Source organism: Heterodontus francisci, chromosome 34 (assembly GCF_036365525.1).
Source record: "Heterodontus francisci isolate sHetFra1 chromosome 34, sHetFra1.hap1, whole genome shotgun sequence".
In the NCBI taxonomy this organism is placed as follows: Eukaryota; Metazoa; Chordata; class Chondrichthyes; order Heterodontiformes; family Heterodontidae; genus Heterodontus; species Heterodontus francisci.
In genome coordinates this window covers 39,212,958-39,226,281 of record NC_090404.1, presented here as the reverse complement: position 1 = coordinate 39,226,281, position 13,324 = coordinate 39,212,958, and the positions used below count along the sequence as shown (strand labels likewise).

The 13,324-nt window shown below is 44.7% G+C and overlaps 1 pseudogene; it reads left to right on the top strand.

The window, feature by feature from the left end:
* LOC137349387 (zinc finger protein 585A-like) overlaps positions 1-13,324 on the top strand; it is a 231,635-nt pseudogene that overhangs the window by 91,645 nt on the left and 126,666 nt on the right.

Below are 13,324 nucleotides of genomic sequence, written 5' to 3'. Positions count from 1 at the left end.
AGGCTGGTTTTTCACCTTTCACAACAATGATGGTCAATTTTGCACACTGCTCATTGTATGTGACCACAACCAATACACTTCCAATTTGGGAAATATTCTCTCCTCCATAACTGTTTAACTCTACTCATGATTTTTCCAGGGGATGTTGACTCAACTTTTCACGACACAGCGACTCTGAAATTATACTAACTGATGCACCTGTGTTGACCTCCATGTTGTATTTAGTCGTTTGTGGGACGTGGGCATCGCTGGCAAGGTCAGCATTCTTTGCCCATCCCTAATTGCCCTTGAGAAGGTGATGGTGTGGTGAGCTTCCTTCTTGAACTGCTGCAGTCATTGGGGTTTAGGGACACCAACAGTGCTGTTGGAAGAGAGTTCCAGGATTTTGACCCAGTGACAATGAAGCAATGGTGACATAGCTCCAAGTCAGGATGGTGTGTGGCTTGGAAGGAAACTTGCAGGCGGTGGTGTCCCCATGCATCTGCTGTCCTTGTCTTTATAGGTGGTCGAGGTCGCGGGTTTGGAAGGTGCTGTCGAAGGAGCCTTAGTGAGTTGCTGCAGTTTATTGGAGCTTCATCCAACGATACTTGGACCACGATGCTCTGTGAATTTTCATTGGACATCCTTGTGCATCTGATCACATGGATCTCAAATGATACCTCATCAACCTGCTGCTGTTTGACAACCAAATGCAGTGAATGATGTTTCCTCCTGCCTGTGTTTTCACCGATGACCTTCTTGCGACATGCCTTGGCAAGATAACACTTCTTCTTGCAGCTATAGCACTCTGCCTTCACAACGGGACAATTCTGGGCTCAATGTTGGCCTCAGCACCGGTAACAGGATTTTATTTAACCACTGCTACTACCCTGATGGCCTCCTCCCGTTTTCTTACTAGCAACACCCACATGAACACCACCAGTTGCCGTCATTGGGACCTTCTGCTTACTCATATGCAGCTTATTTACTTCAGCAGATGACTGACGGTTGTTAACTCTCACTTCTCTCGAGTCAAATTCAGCCATGTCCATGGACAGTGCTGTTTGAAAAGCTATGTCAAAACTCACCTTTGGCAATGTCATCAACTTACTGTGAATGTGCTCACTCTTTAATCTGCAACCAAATCTGTCACACAACACACGCTCTTGAAATTCTCCAAAATTTACAATGAAGTGACAGCTTTTGGAAGGCCACAATAAACTCCCCAATGTCCTCATTGGGCAGCTGATTCCTTGTTCCAAACTGATAGATTTCTGCAATCTTCAATGGTTTCGGATTGTAATGCTGCTCAAGCTTAATCAAAATGTCCTTCAGTAGCGTGTCCTTTAGTTTTGCTGGGGTGAGAAAATTATTGAGCATCTCATACATTCCGGGCCTGCTTCAGTCAAAAATATCCCTCTGTCTTTTCCCACACTGCCTGGTTGACAGCAACATGATCAGGATCTTCGAGGGTATTGTTAACAGTGAAAAAATCTCTATCCACTCCACGTACACACTGAAAGACTCTCAGTCATGGTCATACTCCCTCAATCACGCAATAATTCCCTTAGACACAGCCATCTTGGAAGGTCAGTCCAATAATTTAATTCCGACCACAGAATGTAATTTGTAAGCATTAATTTGGGCTTCCAATGGCGGGACTGTTACCCAGCATTCCCAGCGATCTACGAATATGCCCTATTCATTCCACAGGAGCTCAGCGCGCAGGTGCAGTTCTAGCCAGTATTTCGAGCATGCGCATTGTCTGTATGATCACAGCCGTGTGAGCTCTCTGGTGCCGCATTTGCAGCTGGTAAGAGTTGATGAGGCACAGGAGGACCGGCGGGCGGCCGGAGAGGCTTCAAAAACACCTGGTGTAGGCCTCAAGCCCCGAATATGTAGCTCCAGTTCCAGCATTTGCGGCTCCGGGGTATTCCCTGAGTTGCCCAGGTTAACGGCTGCTACCTCTCTGAAGGAAGGCAGGAAGGTTTAGGCGCCGCCATCTTGAGCAGAGAGAGATGCGCATGCGTCTCCATCTTATTGCCGGCACTGAGAGTGGGCGGGGCTTCAATGTCCCAGTGAGCAGGAGGGAAAATCATTGATTCTTTGATTTGTTTCTCACTCAGCAAACAGGGGCTGGAATACTGAACCCAGCCAGAGTAGAGGGAGGGAGAAAACTGTCAGCGAAGCAAAGAAATCGTGCAGATGATGCCATTGGTTTGGATGCCCAGGGAGGAGGGAGAGCTGTGAGACGGGGATTTACAGCTTTGGGGAACAAAAGAGGAAAAATGTTGCATTGAAGCTGGAATTGTCTGCTCTGAATTTCTATCCTGTACTTAGAGTGATGACCTTTATAACCTCCTTTATAACAGGGTATTAGAAGAGAAGGATTAGCAGACGGGAAATCTTAAACCAAGCATCACATCAAGATCTGAAAGAATCATTCGATTCATCAGCACCTGAATATCATCGGACTTTGAATGTGGAACAAGAAATGTTTGTTCTGTCTGTGGGAAAAGATTTCAAACATCAGTGTGACTGGAAAAACTGCAAGGCACCCACACCCGAGTGAGAGTGTTCCAGTGCACTGACTGTGACTGAGCTTTCACCAGTTCCACAGCCTGAAAAGACATTACACCATTCACAGAGGGGAGAAAACATACACGTGTTCTGTGTGCAGATGAGGCTTCAACTGATCATCCAACTTGGAGAGACACAAGGACATCTGCACCATGGAGAAACCTTGAAAATGTGGGGACTGTGCGAAGGGATTCAATTACCCATCTGAACTCGACTCATCAACACAATCACACTGGGGAAAAGCTGTTAACCTGCCCTGTGTGTGGGAAGGGATTCCCACCTGCTGTCACACCAGCGAGTTCACACAGAGGAGAGACCATTCACCTGTTCCATGTGTGGGAAGGGATTCATTCACTCATCTAACCTCAATGAACACCAGCAGCTTCACACTGGGGAGAGACAGTTCACCTGCAATGAGTGTGGGAAGGGATTCACTTGTTAACCAACCTCAATTCACACCAACTTCTTCACACTGATAAGAATCTTTTAAATGTTCTGACTGAGAAGAGTTTGAAAAGCAAAAATCACATGATGCAGCACCAGCGAGTTCACACTGAGGAGAGACCGTTCACCTGCTCTGAGTGTGGAAGGGGATTCGCTCAGCCAATCAACCTGCTGAGGTTCACAAGTGACTGCAGGGTTTGGATTCTGCTGTTATTGCTGCTGTTAATCACATCCAGGACTGAACCATTTTCATTCTGATAGTTGGGGTTTGTTTTTGCTGATGTTGATTATCCCAGTAACTGGGCTGAAGTTTAATATTTGGATATATCTTCAAGAAATATTAATTTCTTCAAGATAAGTGGAGACTAATTGATGAGGCAGGATCTGCAGCGGGTTTGAGGGGCTGAATGGCCTGCTCCAGTTCTATATGTACATTCTCCCCAGACTTACCCCACTCTCTAACTCTGCTCACCTGCTTGTTTCCAGTTGCAGTGCCTTCTCCCCAGTTCTCCCATGACTTTCCATTCATCAGTTGTGTTTCAGTCCAAGTCTATTCGGGACATAGAAACAGGAATCGGCCTTTTAGCCTCTCGAGTCTGTTCTGCTATTCAATGAGATCATGGCCGATCTATGACTTTACTTCATTATACCCAAATATTATTTTAATACTGGCTTCCCCAGTCTGTTACAATGGGATTGAAAAATGCCTTTCATTTACACTGTATCTTTAAAGTAGGAGAGTGTCTGAAGGTGCATCTCAGAACATAAATGGAAAAATCAGACAAAAATTGACACTGAGCCAAAGAAGGATAATTAGAATGACTGACTAAAAGCTTGGTCAAAAACGTAGGTTTTTAGTAGGGTCTTAAAGGAGGAGAGATGTGAACTGGCAGAAAGGTGTGAGGACGAAATTCCTGAGCTTCGGGCCGGTGACTGAAGGCACAGGCAATGGGACAGAAAGACAGTGAGGGATGTGTAAGAGGTCAGAGTTGGAGGAATGCAGAGTTTTCTGAGGGTTGTTCGGCTGGAGGAGATTACAGATACAGGGAGGGGTGAGGCCTTGAAGAGATTTGAACATGAGATGAGAATTTTAAAATGGGGACATTAGAGGACCTGGAGCCATTGTAGATCAGTAAGCTCAGTAATGATGGATGAGTGGAAATTTGTGATGCTTGGAGTAAACAGCAGCAGAGTTTGAATGAGCTGCAGTTTATGCATGGTGGGGGTGGGGGTCAATCAGAAGAGCATTAGAATAGACAAGGAGGCTGACAACACAGAAACACTGGAGGAGTCAAGAGAGGTGGTGGTGATGGAGAGATATGTGACATCAGCACACATGTGGAACCTGATGTCATGTCTTTGGATGATGTCACTGAGGGGCAGCTGATAAATGGGGGATAGAGGCGGCTATCGATAGATTCTTGGGAACCTTGAAAGTTAATGGGGTGAGAAGAGAAACCATTGCTGGAGATTCTTTGGCTATGATTGGATAGATCTGAATGGCGCCAAGGGAGGTCAGTCCCATTCAGCTGAACAGTGGAGGAGAGGCGTTGGAGGATGGTGTGGTCGACTGGGAGGTTAAGATGTTTGAGGAGCGATGGTGCCCCACATGCACAGAGAATGTCCTTTGTGACATGGATTCGAGCTGTTTCAGTTCTGTGTGATGGAAACCTGATTGGAAAGGTTCAAACATGGAATTCTGGGAAAGGTGGACACGGATTGGGGGCAAAAAGACATTCAGTGACTTTGGAAAGGAATGAGAGGGTGAAGATGAGGTGGTAGTTTACAAGGACAGAGAGGTTGAGGGTGGAGGTTTTGAGGAGGTGGGTGATAATGACAGTTTTAAAAGGGAGCAGGAAGTAACTGAGGAAAGGAAACTGTTTACAATGTCAGTTAGCACGAGGGCCAGGAAGGGAAGTTGTTTGATTAGTTTAGTGGTTACATTACAGGGACAACCATTAAAAGCACGGTTCACTGGCCCTATAGATTGATCAAAAGATTGGATAAGGTAGGTTACTTTATTGACACCCCTGATCACCGGGAGAACTGGTTGTGTCACATTAATATGCTCAAACAATATTCCCACAAGGAGGAGGATAAGCCAATACAGGTATTTCAGTTAAACAGGACTGTTGACAAGGAAACGGATTGTGAGGATGAGGCAAAGGCAGGCCTCGTAAATTCTCAGATTTAACCACCAACTATCCTATTAGTGAAATACAGAATATGTAGGAAAGTTAGACAAAATGCTTTTGCACTAAGAGGAAAAACGGCGTGAAGACTGAACAGTTTTTTTTTCACATAGTTTCAAAAAGCTTGTAGGGATAAGCCAGGATGTACAAATGATGTGGGTGTAGGGGGAACCATTCCTTTAAAACAACATCCTTGTCGTTTAGGTCCAAATAGACCAGCCCAAGTGGAAGCAGAGTCCAATGCAGTCCAGTACAGCTGGAATTCGCAGGTGGTCTTGATGCCTAAACCTGGTGGGATTGCACTAACTTGCCTAGACTAAAGAAAGGTCATGGTGGTCAAGAAGGCAGACTCCTGCCCAAATTATCATTTAAAGTACTGCATGGACAGAGTGGACAACACCATATGTCTTAAAGAGACAGATGTGTTGGAGGGATACTGTCAAATTCCTTTGACACCCCAGGGTAAGACAAGATCAGCTTCTGTTACCCAGGACTGGGTTTTTCCAGTGTCACGTGATGCCACACAGGTTAAGGGGTACTCAAGAAACTTCTCAGAGAATAGTGAACCCAGTAGAGGTCAGTGCTCCGAGCTCTGCAGTGCACCTGGCTGAAGTGATGGACAATAGGACACTTGGAAGGAAAGCACGAAACAGCTGGAAGACTATGCTTGGAAATTTGAAATGGGTTAATTGGGACAATCTTTGAAAAAATTGAAACTGAAAATGTTCTGGTGGAACTTGTTGCTGTCGTTCCAATATTCTTGAAAAGTGTATATCTGTAAATGTGGACGAAAATGTGTTATCATTTGTTTTTGCAATTTCATTTTTTACATTGTAATGAAACGCATTATCGGAATGGTATTTCATTCCACCAGGGGTGGAGATGTTATGATCCTACTTATTTTTTTTTGGGTCGCGGGGGGTGGATGTGTGCAGTGTGTCTTTACGAACAAAGAACAAAGAACAAAGAAAATTACAGCACAGGAACAGGCCCTTCAGCCCTCCAAGCCTGCGCCGATCCAGATCCTCTATCTAAACATGTCGCCTATTTTCTAAGGGTCTGTATCTCTGTACTTCCTGCCCGTTCATGTATCTGTCTAGATACATCTTAAAAGACGCTATCGTGCCCGCATCTACCACCTCCGCTGGCAACGCGTTCCAGGCACCCACCACCCTCTGCGTAAAGAACTTTCCACGCATATCCCCCCTAAACGTTTCCCTTTTCACTTTGAACTCGTGTCCCCGAGTAATTGAATCCCCCACTGTGGGAAAAAGCTTCTTGCTATTCACCCTGTCTATACCTCTCATGATTTTGTACACCTCAATCAGGTCCCCCCTCAACCTCCGTCTTTCTAATGAAAATAATCCTAATCTACTCAACCTCTCTTCATAGCTAGCGCCCTCCATACCAGGCAATATCCTGGTGAACCTCCTCTGCACCCTCTCCAAAGCATCCACATCCTTTTGGTAATGTGGCGACCAGAACTGCTCGCAGTATTCCAAATGTGGCCGAACCAAAGTCCTATACAACTGTAACATGACCTGCCAACTCTTGTACCCAATACCCCGTCCGATGAAGGAAAGCATGCCGTCTGCCTTCTTGACCACTCTATTGACCTGCGTTGCCACCTTCAGGGAACAATGGACCTGAACACCCAAATCTCTCTGTACATCAATTTTCCCCAGGACTTTTCCATTTACTGTATAGTTCACTCTTGAATTGGATCTTCCAAAATGCATCACCTCGCATTTGCCCTGATTGAACTCCATCTGCCATTTCTCTGCCAAACTCTCCAATCTATCTATATTCTGCTGTATTCTCTGACAGTCCCCTTCACTATCTGCTACTCCAACAATCTTAGTGTCGTCTGCAAACTTGCTAATCAGACCACCTATACTTTCCTCCAAATCATTTATGTATATCACAAACAACAGTGGTCCCAGCACAGATCCCTGTGGAACAATACTGGTCACACGTCTCCATTTTGAGAAACTCCCTTCCACTGCTACTCTCTGTCTCCTGTTGCCCAGCCAGTTCTTTATCCATCTAGCGAGTACACCTTGGACCCCATGCGCCTTCACTTTCTCCATCAGCCTACCATGGGGAACCTTATCAAACGCCTTACTGAAGTCCATGTATATGACATCTACAGCCCTTCCCTCATCAATCAACTTTGTCACTTCCTCAAAGAATTCTATTAAGTTGGTAAGACATGACCTTCCCTGCACAAAACCATGTTGCCTGTCACTGATAAGCCCATTTTCTTCCAAATGGGAATAGATCCTATCCCTCAGTATCTTCTCCAGCAGCTTCCCTACCACTGACGTCAGGCTGAACGGTCTCTAATTACCTGGATTATCCCTGCTACCCTTCCTAAACAAGGGGAAACATTATCAATTCTTCAGTCCTCCGGGATCTCACCCGTGTTTAAGGATGCAGCAAAGATATCTGTTAAGGCCCCAGCTATTTCCTCTCTCACTTCCCTCAGTAACCTGGGATAGATCCCATCCGGACCTAGGGACTTGTCCACCTTAATGCCTTTTAGAATACCCAACACTTCCTCCCTCCTTCTGCCGACTTGACCTAGAGTAATCAAACATCTGTTCCTAACCTCAACATCCGTCATGTCCCTCTCCTCGGTGAATACCGATGCAAAGTACTCGTTTAGAATCTCACCCATTTTCTCTGACTTCACGCATAACTTTCCTCCTTTGTCCTTGAGTGGGCCAATCCTTTCTCGAGTTACCCTCTTGCTCCTTATATATGAATAGAAGGCTTTGGGATTTTCCTTAACCCTGTTTGCTAAAGATATTTCATGACCCCTTTTAGCCCTCTTAATTCCTCGTTTCAGATTGGTCCTACATTCCCGATATTCTTTCAAAGCTTCGTCTTTCTTCAGCCGTCTGGACCTTATGTGTGCTTCCTTTTTCCTCTTAGCTAGTCTCACAATTTCACCTGTCATCCATGGTTCCCTAATCTTGCCATTTCTATCCCTCATTTTCACAGGAACATGTCTCTCCTTAAGGCAGCAAATGATCAGTACTGCTTTGAGAACAAGCAAGCCTCAGGAGTTCGAGAAGGTGCATTCTGGTTGCTGTTGGATACAGCCATACAGAGAGGGAGAACAAGCCAGCCTCAGACGTTACCAAGGAAAGTGCATCTTGTTTGCCCCAGATACAGCCATTATGCAATGCTGTAATTTATTACAAGGGGAATGGAATATAAAAAATGTTTTGCCACAGTTGTACAGGGCATTGGTGAGACCAAATCTGGAATATTCTGTACAGTGTTGGTCTTCTTACTGAAAGGATATAGTTGCATTGGAAGCAGTTCAGAGAAGGTTCATTCGACTGATTCCTGGGAGAAAGGGTTATCTTTTGAGGAAAAGGTGAACAGTTTGGTTCTGTATTCATTGGGGTTTAGAAGGATGAGAGTTGACCTCATTGAAATATATAAGATCCTGAGGGGACTTGACAGGGTGCATGGTGAAAGGACGTTTCCCCTTATGGGGAAGGCGAAAACTGGGGAACAGTTTAAAATTAAAGGCTCTCCCATTTAAGACAGAGTGACGTGAGAAATTTATTTCTCTCAGAGAGTCGTGAGTCTGTGGAACTCTCTTCCCCGAACTCGGTGGAGGTAGGGTCATTGAATGTTTTTAAGGCAGAGGTAGACAGAGTCTTGACAAACAAGGGAGTCAAAGGATATCGGGGGTCGGCAGGAAAGCGGAGCTGAATCCACAAACAGATCAGTCATGATCTTGTAGAATGGCGGACCAGGCTTGAAGGTCTGAATTGCCAACTCCAGCTCTTAGATCATGTGTTCATATGTTCGTACATAGGTCAGACTGAGAGCAAGGTAGAGAATTAAAATGAGAAGAAACAGGAAGCACAGGGCCATGCTTGCGGACTGAAGATGGTGTTCCACAAAGCGGTCACACAGTCTGTATTTAGCCTCCTCAGTGTAGAGGAGACCACAATTATCTACCACTGTGTAGTGTGAGGGCACCTGGTGATAAAAGTGTCTCCACTCAAGAAAGTTCTCAAAGAGAACATGCCCTCTTCTAATTTTTTGTGTGGTATTTTAAGATGAAACTATACCATATAACATTTTGATGTCTTAAAAATATACAATCACCCCATCACAGAATATAACCCCAGTTTCTCACATGGTAGACAGGGGCACGCAACATGATACTAACAGGAACTAATAGGTTCACCACTTGTGCATTACCTACAGTAGCATCAGACCAGGAATCAGACACTGTTATCAGACCTGGACTCATCCAATTGCCCCAGGAGGAGGATTTTTATTCCAGTGTTTGATCTGGGTGAGTGGCACAGCAGCACGAAGGGCCAAATGGCCTCCTCCAGCTCCTATTTCTTATGTTCATTAAACCTCAGTCTGGTTCCTCTCGAGCTGCTGAGTGAATGAATTAAATCTTTCTTGACAAATCACCAAGAAACCAGACTACAATTCATGCCCGAAACATCATTTATTGGTTACAAATCGCATTTGAGTTAAATCTGAGGAGACACATCATGGACATGCATAAAGTGTACCATCTACAAGATGCACTGCAGCAACACACCAAGGCTCCTTAGACAGCACCTTCCAAACCCACAACCCCTACCATCTAGAAGGACAAAGGCAGCAAATGCATGGGAACACCACTACCTGCAAGTTCCCCTCCAAGTCACACACCATCCTGACTTGGAACTATATCGCCATTCCTTCACTGTTGCTGGGTCAAAATCCTGAAACTTCCTTCCTAACTGCACTGTGGGTGTACCTACCTCACATAGACTGCAGCGGTTCAAGAAGGCAGCTCACCACCACCTTCTCAAAGGCAATTAGGGATGGGCAATAAATGCTGGCCGAGCCAGCGACGCCCACACTCCATGCATGAATTTTAAAAAGCGCATATAAATGTAATCAGAGTTGTCCAGCAGTTGAGCAATAATAAGGAGAGTATTTCACAAAAACAAGTTAGAAATGCAAGGGTGAGTGGCCAAAGATCAAAAAGTCTGAAAATTAGTGGCTGAAGACAAAAAGTCAGAATTTTTTTCTGACAAGGAATTATGTAATTTTAGCACTTTTAATGAAGCAAACTAGTTGTGTCATGGTAATTTTGTACAATTTTGCATATGTAATGAATAAAAGTACACTGTACTCAGAATACAATTTCATGAGACTTACCTGACAGCTGATAATTGGGTTTTACAGAGCTTCATGTTCTCAATGTCCTGCTTCTGCCTATTTTTAGATTTTTCATGTAAAAGGTGTTCTGTGAAGATGTGTCAAATTCACTGGAAAGCAACATTTAGAAGCATACTAGACTGCACATTCTGGCACCTTGGGAAGTGATGTGCAAAAATCAGTAGGTATATAAATTAATAAAAACTAAACATTTAACAAATGTTGACAATCCAGAAACTTGACGATAAGTGGGGTCCTTTTTCTTACTTTGGGCTGAGATAATCACCTGAACGAAGCAGAAAGCAAAACCAGGTGCACGACAGCTTTTCCAGATAATCTTAAGCAATGTCAAACCACACGTTAAAAAAAGATGGCCAGATTTATACTCCTTATCTTCCAGCACTATGGTGTAAAAGACAGCTTCACACAGACTCCAGGTTTACAGTGTGACTGGGGCAGTAGACAGTGAAAATGGAGATGAACAATGAATGGAATTCAGCCACACACCTGAGCAAACCGATAAGTGGAAATTCCAGATCACTTCAGTTGCTGCAATGCACAGGACATATGACGTTTAGACAACTCATGCTCAGTGCAGGACATTCACATTCAGTAACCAGTTTGTACAGTGTTTTCAGAAATTACTTTGTTTGTGCACAGCAGTGTGTGTCTAAACATACAAATTAGGAGCAGGAGTCGGCCACTCAGCCCTTCAAGCCTGCTCTGTCATTCAATAAGTTCATGTCTGAACTGATTACTCCACATTTCCACCTACCCCCGATAACCTTCCACCTCCTTGCTTATCAAGAATCTATCTACCTCTGTCTTCAAAATGCTCAAATGTAAATGGAACCAAGTTTCAAATTCCTATTGACAGACCAATGTTTTTGCTGCAGACCAGCGAATTGCCAGCTACTGATCCTGCACCATTAATTTTAAGCCATGTCAAATGAGCTGTGTCAGTTCTCCGGTGGTCTCTGCTAAGATATCCCATGAAGGCAAAAACAAATATTGGGAATTGGTCTGTGTCCTTTTTGGAAATTTACAGAACACTAACACACAGAAGTTGTGGAGGAGTATGCACATCCACCCACTTACTATCCTGCTTCAAGTTCCTTTCCACCGAATCTAAACAATAAACACAACTTAAAAACAGGTAAAAAGACCACCGAGCAGTTTTGTATTTGGTCAACTTTTAAAAAAGAACATCAGAACTGATTGCTTTAATTTTTGTCAAAGCCGGTCACGGTCGGAAAGGGAGAACCTATTGTTGGATTTCCAAAATCCCAATGTTGGAAATCTGCTGTTTCATGGACATTTCTCAGCCCTGAGTTACTTGTGAACTCGCTGGTGTGTCAGCAGGTTGGATGAAATAGTGAATCTCTTCTCACACTCTGGCCTCTCACCAGTGTGAACTCGCTGGTGTTGTCACAAGATGGGATGGAGTAGTGAATCCCTTCCTACACTCTGAGCAGGTGAATGGCCTCTCCCCAGTGTGAACTCGCTGGTGTGTCAGCCGGTTGGATGAAGTTGTGAAACCCTTCCCACACTCAGAGCAGGAGAATGCCCTCTCTCGAGTGAGAGCTCGTTGGTGTGTCAGAAGATGGGATGAAGTAGTGAATCCCCTACTGTGTTCTGAACAGGTGAATGGCCTCTCCCCATTGTGAACTCGCTGGTGTCTGAGCAGGTGGGATGAAGTAATGAATCCTTTCCCACACACAGAGCAGATGAACAGTCTCTCTGCAGTGTGACTGCGCTGGTGTACAGTGAGTTCAGATGATTGCTTGAACCCAGCCCTTTAATAAGAACACCTAAACGGTCTCTCCTCAATGTGAACACGTTGATGGGACATCAGTTCAGTAGAACATTTGTAGCAATTTCCACAATCTGGACATTTCAAAGGTCTCTCCCCAGTATGAACTCGCTGGTGTTTCAGCAGGTAGGATGACTGAGTGAATCCCTTCCCACACTCAGAGCAGGTGAACAGCCTCTCCAGAGTGTGACTGCATGGATGGGTTTCCAGCACAAATGGATGATTCAATCCTTTCCACAGTTCCCATATTTACATGGTTTCTTCCCAGTGTGACTGCACTTGTGTTTCAACAGGCCCGATGATCGGCTGAAACCTCTTCCTCACACAGAACACGTGTACAGTTTCTCCCCACTGTGATCAGTGCTTTTTCCTTCCATGTTCAAAATCCAGTGATATTTGGGTTACGATAAATTGGGCAACTCCTTCAGAACCCGATAAAATGTTTGCTTTGCATTTCACAACTGCAAATCCTCCTCTTCTAAAACCCTGTGAAATTGCTTGAAAATGGAAAAAATGTCTGTGAGAGAAGCCACAAAAACACAAAGGCAGGTTGTGAAATGGAGCTGAATGAATCTGGTAATTCATGGGACTGGCAATAGGAAAAAGTGACCATGAAAGCTGCTGGATTGATGGACAACCCCATTTGGTTCAATAATGTCCTTCAGGGAAGGGAACCTGCCAACTCGTCTGGTCCTACACAAGACTCTGCCCTCTATAGGAGGAAGGAGGGAGAGGAGAGAAAAGGGAGGGAGGGAGGAGAAGAGGGTGATTTTATGTATGTACAATTGGACCAGAACTTTGACCATAACCTCCCAAACCCTCAACTTCCATCATCTAGAAGGACCAGGGTAGCAGGTGTATGTGAACACCATCACCTCAAAGTTCCCCTCCAAGTCACACACCATCCTGACTGTCTGACATCCAGTATTGGATGAACAGAAATTTCTTCCAATTAAAGATTGGGAAGTCTTCACTTCCTGCCACGAACTTCACTCCCTCGGCACCAACTTTATCCTTCTCCCTGGCAACTGTCTCAGGCTAAACCAGACCATTCATAACCTTAGTATCATATCTGATCCCAAGATGAGCTTCCAACTGCATATCAGCACCATCACTCAGA